This window comes from Nerophis ophidion, linkage group LG21 (genome assembly GCF_033978795.1).
Source record: "Nerophis ophidion isolate RoL-2023_Sa linkage group LG21, RoL_Noph_v1.0, whole genome shotgun sequence".
Taxonomy (NCBI): domain Eukaryota; kingdom Metazoa; phylum Chordata; class Actinopteri; order Syngnathiformes; family Syngnathidae; genus Nerophis; species Nerophis ophidion.
This window is the reverse complement of record NC_084631.1, coordinates 43,914,099-43,921,598: the sequence shown is the minus strand read 5'-3', so window position 1 is coordinate 43,921,598 and position 7,500 is coordinate 43,914,099. Positions and strand designations below refer to the sequence as shown.

The 7,500-nt window shown below is 40.3% G+C and overlaps 2 long non-coding RNA genes across 3 annotated transcripts in view; both read right to left on the bottom strand.

Annotated features, from left to right (window-relative positions):
- The window catches only part of LOC133539505 (uncharacterized), an 81,128-nt gene extending 79,497 nt beyond the window's left edge, over positions 1-1,631 (bottom strand). The window contains exon 1 of the long non-coding RNA XR_009803409.1: positions 1,183-1,631. This is a non-coding gene — a long non-coding RNA (uncharacterized LOC133539505). The remainder of the gene's footprint in view (positions 1-1,182) is intronic.
- Positions 1,632-3,269: 1,638 nt separating this feature from the next.
- The window catches only part of LOC133540162 (uncharacterized), a 39,024-nt gene continuing 34,793 nt past the window's right edge, over positions 3,270-7,500 (bottom strand). The window contains exons 6-7 of one of the 2 annotated variants that reach the window (XR_009803572.1): positions 4,053-6,467; positions 3,270-3,584 (exon numbers count right to left, since the gene is read on the bottom strand). This is a non-coding gene — a long non-coding RNA (uncharacterized LOC133540162). The remainder of the gene's footprint in view (positions 3,585-4,052; positions 6,468-7,500) is intronic. The other variant, XR_009803571.1, reaches the window with a different exon arrangement.

The following is a 7,500-nucleotide window of genomic DNA, read 5'->3' as shown; positions in this document are numbered from 1 at the left end:
GAGAAGATAAAGGGATTTTTGGTCTAGAACATATTTAGCTTTATTCATTATTGACATGTTTCTTGTTACTTTATGTTGTATATTTTTTACATGAGATTTCCAGTTCAATTTATCATCAATTATACCTAGAAATGTGGTTTAATTTACTCTTTCAAGTTCTATTCCGTCTATTTGTATTTGACTTTCTTTTCTACTGTTACCAAATAGCATTATTTTACTTTTACTGAGATCCAATGATAGTCTGTTATTGTCAAACCATTTTTAAAATGTGTTAATTTCCTCTGTTATTATTTGTATTATCCTCTGTGTGTTCTCTCCTGAACAAAACGCTGTTGTGTCATCCGCAAATAATACTAACTTTAAATCTCTTGTTACTTTACAAATGTCATTTAAATAGAGATTGAATAGTTTAGGTCCTAGTATTGATCCCTGAGGTACACCACAGGATATATTTAGCGTTGTAGATGTGTGTTCGCCTAGTTTCACATATTGTTTCCTGTTGGTTCGATAACTTCTTATCCAGTTTAAGACTAACCCTCTGATGCCATATCGTTCTTTTTATTAAAATATTGTGATTGTGTCAAATGCTTTAGTTAGATCCATAAACACTGCTGCTGCACATTTTTTACCATCTATTGCATTGATAATTTCTTCTGTAATTTCAATTAAAGCCATTGAAGTTGAAACATTAGCTCTGTATCCGTATTGGTTCTCTTCGAGTATTCTATTTTTTTTTAAATGAAACTCTCTAATCTGTTATTGAACAGTTTTTCAATGATTTTAGAAAATTGTGGAAGTAAAGAAACTGGTCTATAATTTGTAAATAGATGTTTGTCTCCAGTCTTATAAATTGGTGCAACGTTAGCTATTTTCATTTTGTTTGGAAATGTACCTGTTGGAAATGATAGGTTACTAATATAAAGTTTTGATTTTGGTTGATTTATTACAAAGAGTTACAATAGCGCTCTGTTTTTTAAGGACCTTTTGGCAAAAAAATGCTAGTCAAAGACCATTTCTATGAGAGTTTTTTAAGAATTTGCTGCAAAAATGTGAGTAGCTCACAGGTTTTTATTGAATGACGAAAAAAGACAGGACCTAAAACGGAACCGTGTATAACTAAAGAATTTGAACAAATGACTACTGACTGCGCAGCACGGTAGGACCAGGGGTTAGTGCATGTACCTCACAATACGAAGGTCCTGAGTTCAATCCCGGGCTCGGGATCTTTCTATGTGGAGTTCTCCCCGTGACGGTGTGGGTTCCCTCCAGGTACTCCGGCTTCCTCCCACCTCCAAAGATATGCACCTGGGGATAGGTTGATTGGCAACACTAAATTAGCGTTAGTGTGTGAAAAAAGGTAAGTATGGGTAATAATAACGAATAGTCTATAGTCCAAAAGGGGTAACCTCGGGGGTTAACTCCTCCTGTGTGCCGAGGCTAAAGTTGGTAAATGTACCATCGTAGTTCCTAGGCTGGGATACGTAGGAATAGGAACATGAATAATTACTCATTGTGGGCGTTGACCAATTAGCTCTTCTGGGTAAGATAGACAATTAGCAATAAAGTAATTGGAAAATTAAACCAAAAAATTGAGTAGTTGGTTAAAGGGGAACATTATCAGCAGACCTATGTAAGCGTCAATATATACCTTGATGGTGCAAAAAAAAAAGACCATCTATTTTTTTAACTGATTTCCGAACTCTAAATGGGTGAATTTTGGCGAATTAAACGCCTTTCTGTTTATCGCGCTGCAGGCGATGACGTCAGAATGTGACGTCGCCGAGGTAACACACCCACCATTTTCATTTTCAACACATTACAAACACCGGGTCTCAGCTCTGTTATTTTCCGTTTTTTTGACTATTTTTTGGAACCTTGGAGACATCATGCCTCGTCGGTGTGTTGTCGGAGGGTGTAACAACACTAACAGGGAGGGATTCAAGTTGCACCACTGGCCCCAAGATGCCAAAGTGTCTGCCGCCAGACCCCCATTGAATGTACCAGAGTGTCTCCACATTTGACCGGCGATGCTAAGACAGACATGGCACAGAGATGTATGGATAACCTGCAGATGCATTTGCAACGATAGTCAACGAAATCACAAAGGTGAGTTTTGTTGATGTTGACTGCCAGCTAATCGATGCTAACATGCTACGCTAATTGACGCTAACATGCTATTTACCGGCGGTGCTAAAGCAGACATGGCACAGAGATGTATGGATAACCTGCAGATGCATTTGCAACGATAGTCAACGAAATCACAAAGGTGAGTTTTGTTGATGTTGACTGCCAGCTAATCGATGCTAACATGCTACGCTAATCGATTCTACCATGCTATTTACCGGCGGTGCTAAAGCAGACATGGCACAGAGATGTATGGATAACCTGCAGATGCATTTGCAACTATATTACGTTTCCTTCCACCCACATTTAATGCGAAACAAACACTTACCAATCGACGGATTTAAGTATCTCCAGAGTCAAAAGATGCGAAAGTCCTGATCGTTTGGTCCGCACATTTTACCGGCGATGCTAACGCAGCTATTCGGCCATGCTATGGCTATGAATAACGTCAATAGCTATTCGCTCAATAGCTTCAGTTTCTTCTTCAATACTTTCATACTCCAACCATCTGTTTCAATACATGCGTAATCTGTTGAATCGCTTAAGTCGCTGAAATCCGAGTTTGAATCCGAGCTAATGTCGCTATATCTTGCTGTGGTATTCCCATTGTTTGTTTACATTGGCAGCACTGTATGACGTCACAGGGAAATGGCCAGTGTCTTGGCAGAGAGCGAAAAAAAGGCACTTTAAAGCTTTATTTAGGGATATTCCGGGACCGGTAAAATTTTGAAAAAAACTTCAAAAAATACAACAAGCCACTGGGAACTGATTTTTATTGTTTTTAACCCTTTTGAAATTGTGATAATGTTCCCCTTTAACTAAAATAATAAATATTAAAAAATATTAAACTACATTGTTTTGGGGGCCACATTTCCAGAAAGCTAAGGACCAGAGAACCAGTGTTCTCTACAGAAGACATTTGAGTTTATTACAAAGAACTCTGTTTTTAAGGACCTTTTGGCAAAAAAATTAGTCAAAGACCATCTCTATGACCGAGTTTTTTAAGAATTTGCTGCAAAAATGTGAGTAGCTCACAGGTTTTTTTTGAAATAACAAAAAAAGACAAGACCTAAAACGGAACCTTGAGGAAGACCACATGTATAACTAAAGAATTTAAACAAATGACTACTGAATCCACAGCACGGTAGGACCAGGGGTTAGTGCATGTACCTCACAATACGAAGGTCCTGAGTTCAATCCTGGCCTCGGGATCTTTCTGTGTGGAGTTCTCCCCGTGACTGCGTGGGTTCCCTCCAGGTACTCCGGCTTCCTCCCACCTCCAAAGACATGCACCTGGGGATAGGTTGATTGGCAACACTAAATTGGCGTTTGTGTGTGGAAAAAGGTAAGTATGGGTAATAATAACAAATAGTCTATAGTCCAAAAGGGGTGACCTCGGGGGTTAACTCCTCCTGTGTGCCGAGGCTAAAGTTGGTAAATGTACCATCGTAGTTCCTAGGCTGGGATACGTGGGAATAGGAACATGAATAATTAATCATTGTGGGCGTTGACCAATTAGCTCATCTGGGTAAGATAGACAATTAGCAATAAAGTAATAATTGGAAAATTAAACCAAAAAATTGAGTCGTTGTTTAATTAAAATATTAAAATATTAAATTACATTGTTTTTGGGGCCACATTTCCAGAAAGCTAAGGACCAGAGAACCAGTGTTCTCTACAGAAGACATTTGAGTTTATGACAAAGAGCTCTGTTTTTAAGTACCTTTTGGCAAAACAAAAGCTAGTCAAAGACCATCTCTATGACCGAGTTTTTTAAGAATCTGCTGCAAAAATGTGAGTAGCTCACAGGTTTTTTTAAATGACGAAAAAAGACAAGAACATTGAGGAAGACCACGTGTATAACTAAAGAACTTAAACAAATGACTACTGAATGCACAACACGGTAGAACAGGGGTTAGTGCATGTACCTCACAATACGAAGGTCCTGAGTTCAATCCCGTGCAGTTTGCATGTTCTCCCCGTGAATGCGTGGGTTCCCTCCGGGTACTCCGGCTTCCTCCCACCTCCAAAGACATGCACCTGGGGATAGGTTGATTGGCAACACTAAATGGTCCCTAGTGTGTGAATGTTGTCTGTCTATCTGTGTTGGCCCTGCGATGAGGTGGCGACTTGTCCAGGGTGTACACCGCCTTCTGCCACCCCAAAAGGGACAAGCAGTAGAAAATGGATGGGTGGATGGACAACTGACTGCATCTGAAGTAAACATGCTACAACAACACCTGACTTACATAATCACATAAGTGAGGAATGCCTCAGTTATGTAAATCACAAGTTTGGACCTCAATGTTCAATGTTTGCTGGCAAAGTTCAAATGTCAACGCAAGGATCTGCCAATGTATCTACAGTGGTCCAACAGGCACACTCTAGGGCGCAGGAGTCCCCAAACTACGACCCACTAGCGTCCAAAATCCGGCCCGCAGGTAAAGATTAAAAAAAATAATATTTTTTTTATTATTATTTTGTTAATCTGTTCTTTGTCACCCATCCATCAATCCATTTTCTACCGCTTGTTACTGAGTCTCCTAGGCAGATAAGGCGCACCAGCGTCCAAAATCTGGCCCGCGAGTAGTCTTGGCTAAAAAGTAAATACAAATTGTATTTATTTTTTTTTTAAATTATATTTATCCGTCCTTTTTCGGCCATCCTACAATCCATTCTCTACCGCTTGTTACTGTGTCTCCTAGGCAGCATCCAAAATCTGCCAATACCAAGTAAAAAATAAAAAGATACAAATTTAAAAAAATAAATAAAATATATATACATATATATATATTTTTTTTTTCTTTCCTTTTTTGCCCACCCATCAATCCATTTTCTACCACTTGATTCCAGTTCTCCTAGCAAATCATATTGTCTAAAAATGCATTTTTTTTTTAGCAGTAACAGGACGTCATCACGCTTGCGCCACAAAGGCGGCAAGTAAACGATCTTTCAGTCAATTACTGCACGAGGGGAAAAATGGCAAAATCGTTGGGGAAACATAAATTACACTCAGAGTATAGAGTTTTTAAACATCAGTGGACATATAACTTTTGTTCAGTTTAATGAAAAGACAGTTTAGATATATATATATATATATATATATATAGTGCGGGCCCTGGTCAAATTAGTGTCATTACTGGGCTGGACTTGGCCCCCAGGTCGCTGGTTGAAAAACACTGTTTTTGCCATTAATATTGAACTTTTGAGACTGACTTTTGATTGGAATGAAACTGCAGTGAAAGTTCAAGTGCTCACCTGTTGGAAACTTACCAGCTTCTGATGTTGACAAAGTGTTGGTTGGGTGTACAGTACAGCAATATATTGGATTTCTTTAGTAATCTGTTCCAAAAGGTTTGACGAAAACCGGATCCATTCATCCATCTTCCGTTTTTCCGAGGTCGGGTCGCGGGGGCAGCAGCCTAAGCAGGGAAGCCCAGACTTTCCTCTCCCCAGCCACTTCGTCCAACTCTTCCCAGGGGATCCGGAGGCGTTCCCAGGCCTGTTCCCGGTCAGATGTGCCCTAAACCTCACTAGGGAGGCGTTTGGGTGGCAATCTGACCAGATACCCGAACCACCTCATCTGGCTCCTCTCCATGTGGAGGAGCAGCGGCTTTAATTTGAGCTGCCCACGGATGGTAGAGCTTCTCACCCTCTCTCTCATTTCAGCCGCCTGTACCCGTGATCTTGTCCTTTCGGTCATAACCCAAAGCTCATGACCATAGGTGAGGATGGGAACGTAGATCGACCGGTAAATTGAGAGCTTCGCCTTCCGGCTCAGCTCCTTCTTCACCACAACGGATCGAGACAGTGTCCCCATTACTGAAGACGCCGCACCACATCCCACGATCCACTCTTCCCTCACTTGTGAACAAGACTCCGAGGTACTTGAACTCCTCCACTTGGGACAGGGTCTCTTCCCCAACCCGGAAATGGCACTCCACCCTTTTGCGGGCGTGAACCATGGACTCGGACTTGGAAGTGCTGATTCTCATTCCAGTCGCTTTGCACTCGGCTGCGAAAACCGGATCATATAAAAATGTAAGATTTTTCCCGTAACTCCAATTAATCCCAAATTAGTGTTTTGGTAGCATCTTCATCCCGGATGACGACTGAATTTAAAATAATGATCAAATATGGCCTCCAGATATATTGTTGCGGGTTGTAGTAATACAACTAAAGAAGGGGTCACACATTTCCAATTTGCAGCCATTATTAGAATGACTTAGAAAATAAAAGGGTTTTGGTTGCAGTCTGAATGCAAACAAGTCGAAATAAACTCCAGCCAAATACGATTCAGAGTTCCCGGAGCATCCTTGAAGGGAGAAAGACTGGGTCAGAATCTGCAGAAAAATGGAGAAAAAAGAAACAGAGTTGGTGCTCAAAAACGAACAAAAAAGAAGCTAGGATGCCCTCATCATTTATGTGTCCTCTTCTACTGATGTTTTCCTCACATTGCTTGAGAAAAGGCTTAAAGAGCATGGAGAAACACAGGCTATGTTGTCTAAGTATGTTAGATCCACTATGGACTGGACTTTAAATATTATGTTGGATCCACTATGGACTGGACTTTAAATATGATGTTAGATCCACTATGGACTGGACTTTAAATATTATGTTAGATCCACTATGGACTGGACTCTCACACTACTATGTTAGATCCACTATAGACTGGACTCTCACACTATTATGTTAGATCCACTATGGACTGGACTCTCTCACTATTATGTTAGATCCACTATGGACTGGACTCTCACACTATTATGTTAGATCCACTATGGACTGGACTCACACTATTATGTTAGATCCACTATGGACTGGATTCTCACACTATTATGTTAGATCCACTATGGACTGGACTCTCACACTATTATGTTAGATCCACAATGGACTGGACTCTCACACTATTATGTTAGATCCACAATGGACTGGACTCTCACACTATTATGTTAGATCCACTATGGACTGGACTCTCACACTATTATGTTAGATCCACTATGGACTGGACTCACACTATTATGTTAGATCCACAATGGACTGGATTCTCACACTATTATGTTAGATCCACTATGGACTGGACTCTCACACTATTATGTTAGATCCACAATGGACTGGACTCTCACACTATTATGTTAGATCCACTATGGACTGGACTCTCACACTATTATGTTAGATCCACAATGGACTGGACTCTCACACTATTATGTTAGATCCACTATGAACTGGACTCTCACACTATTATGTTAGATCCACTATGGACTGGACTCTCACACTATTATGTTAGATCCACTATGGACTGGATTCTCACACTATTATGTTAGATCCACTATGGACTGGACTCTCTCACTATTATGTTAGATCCACTATGGACTGGAC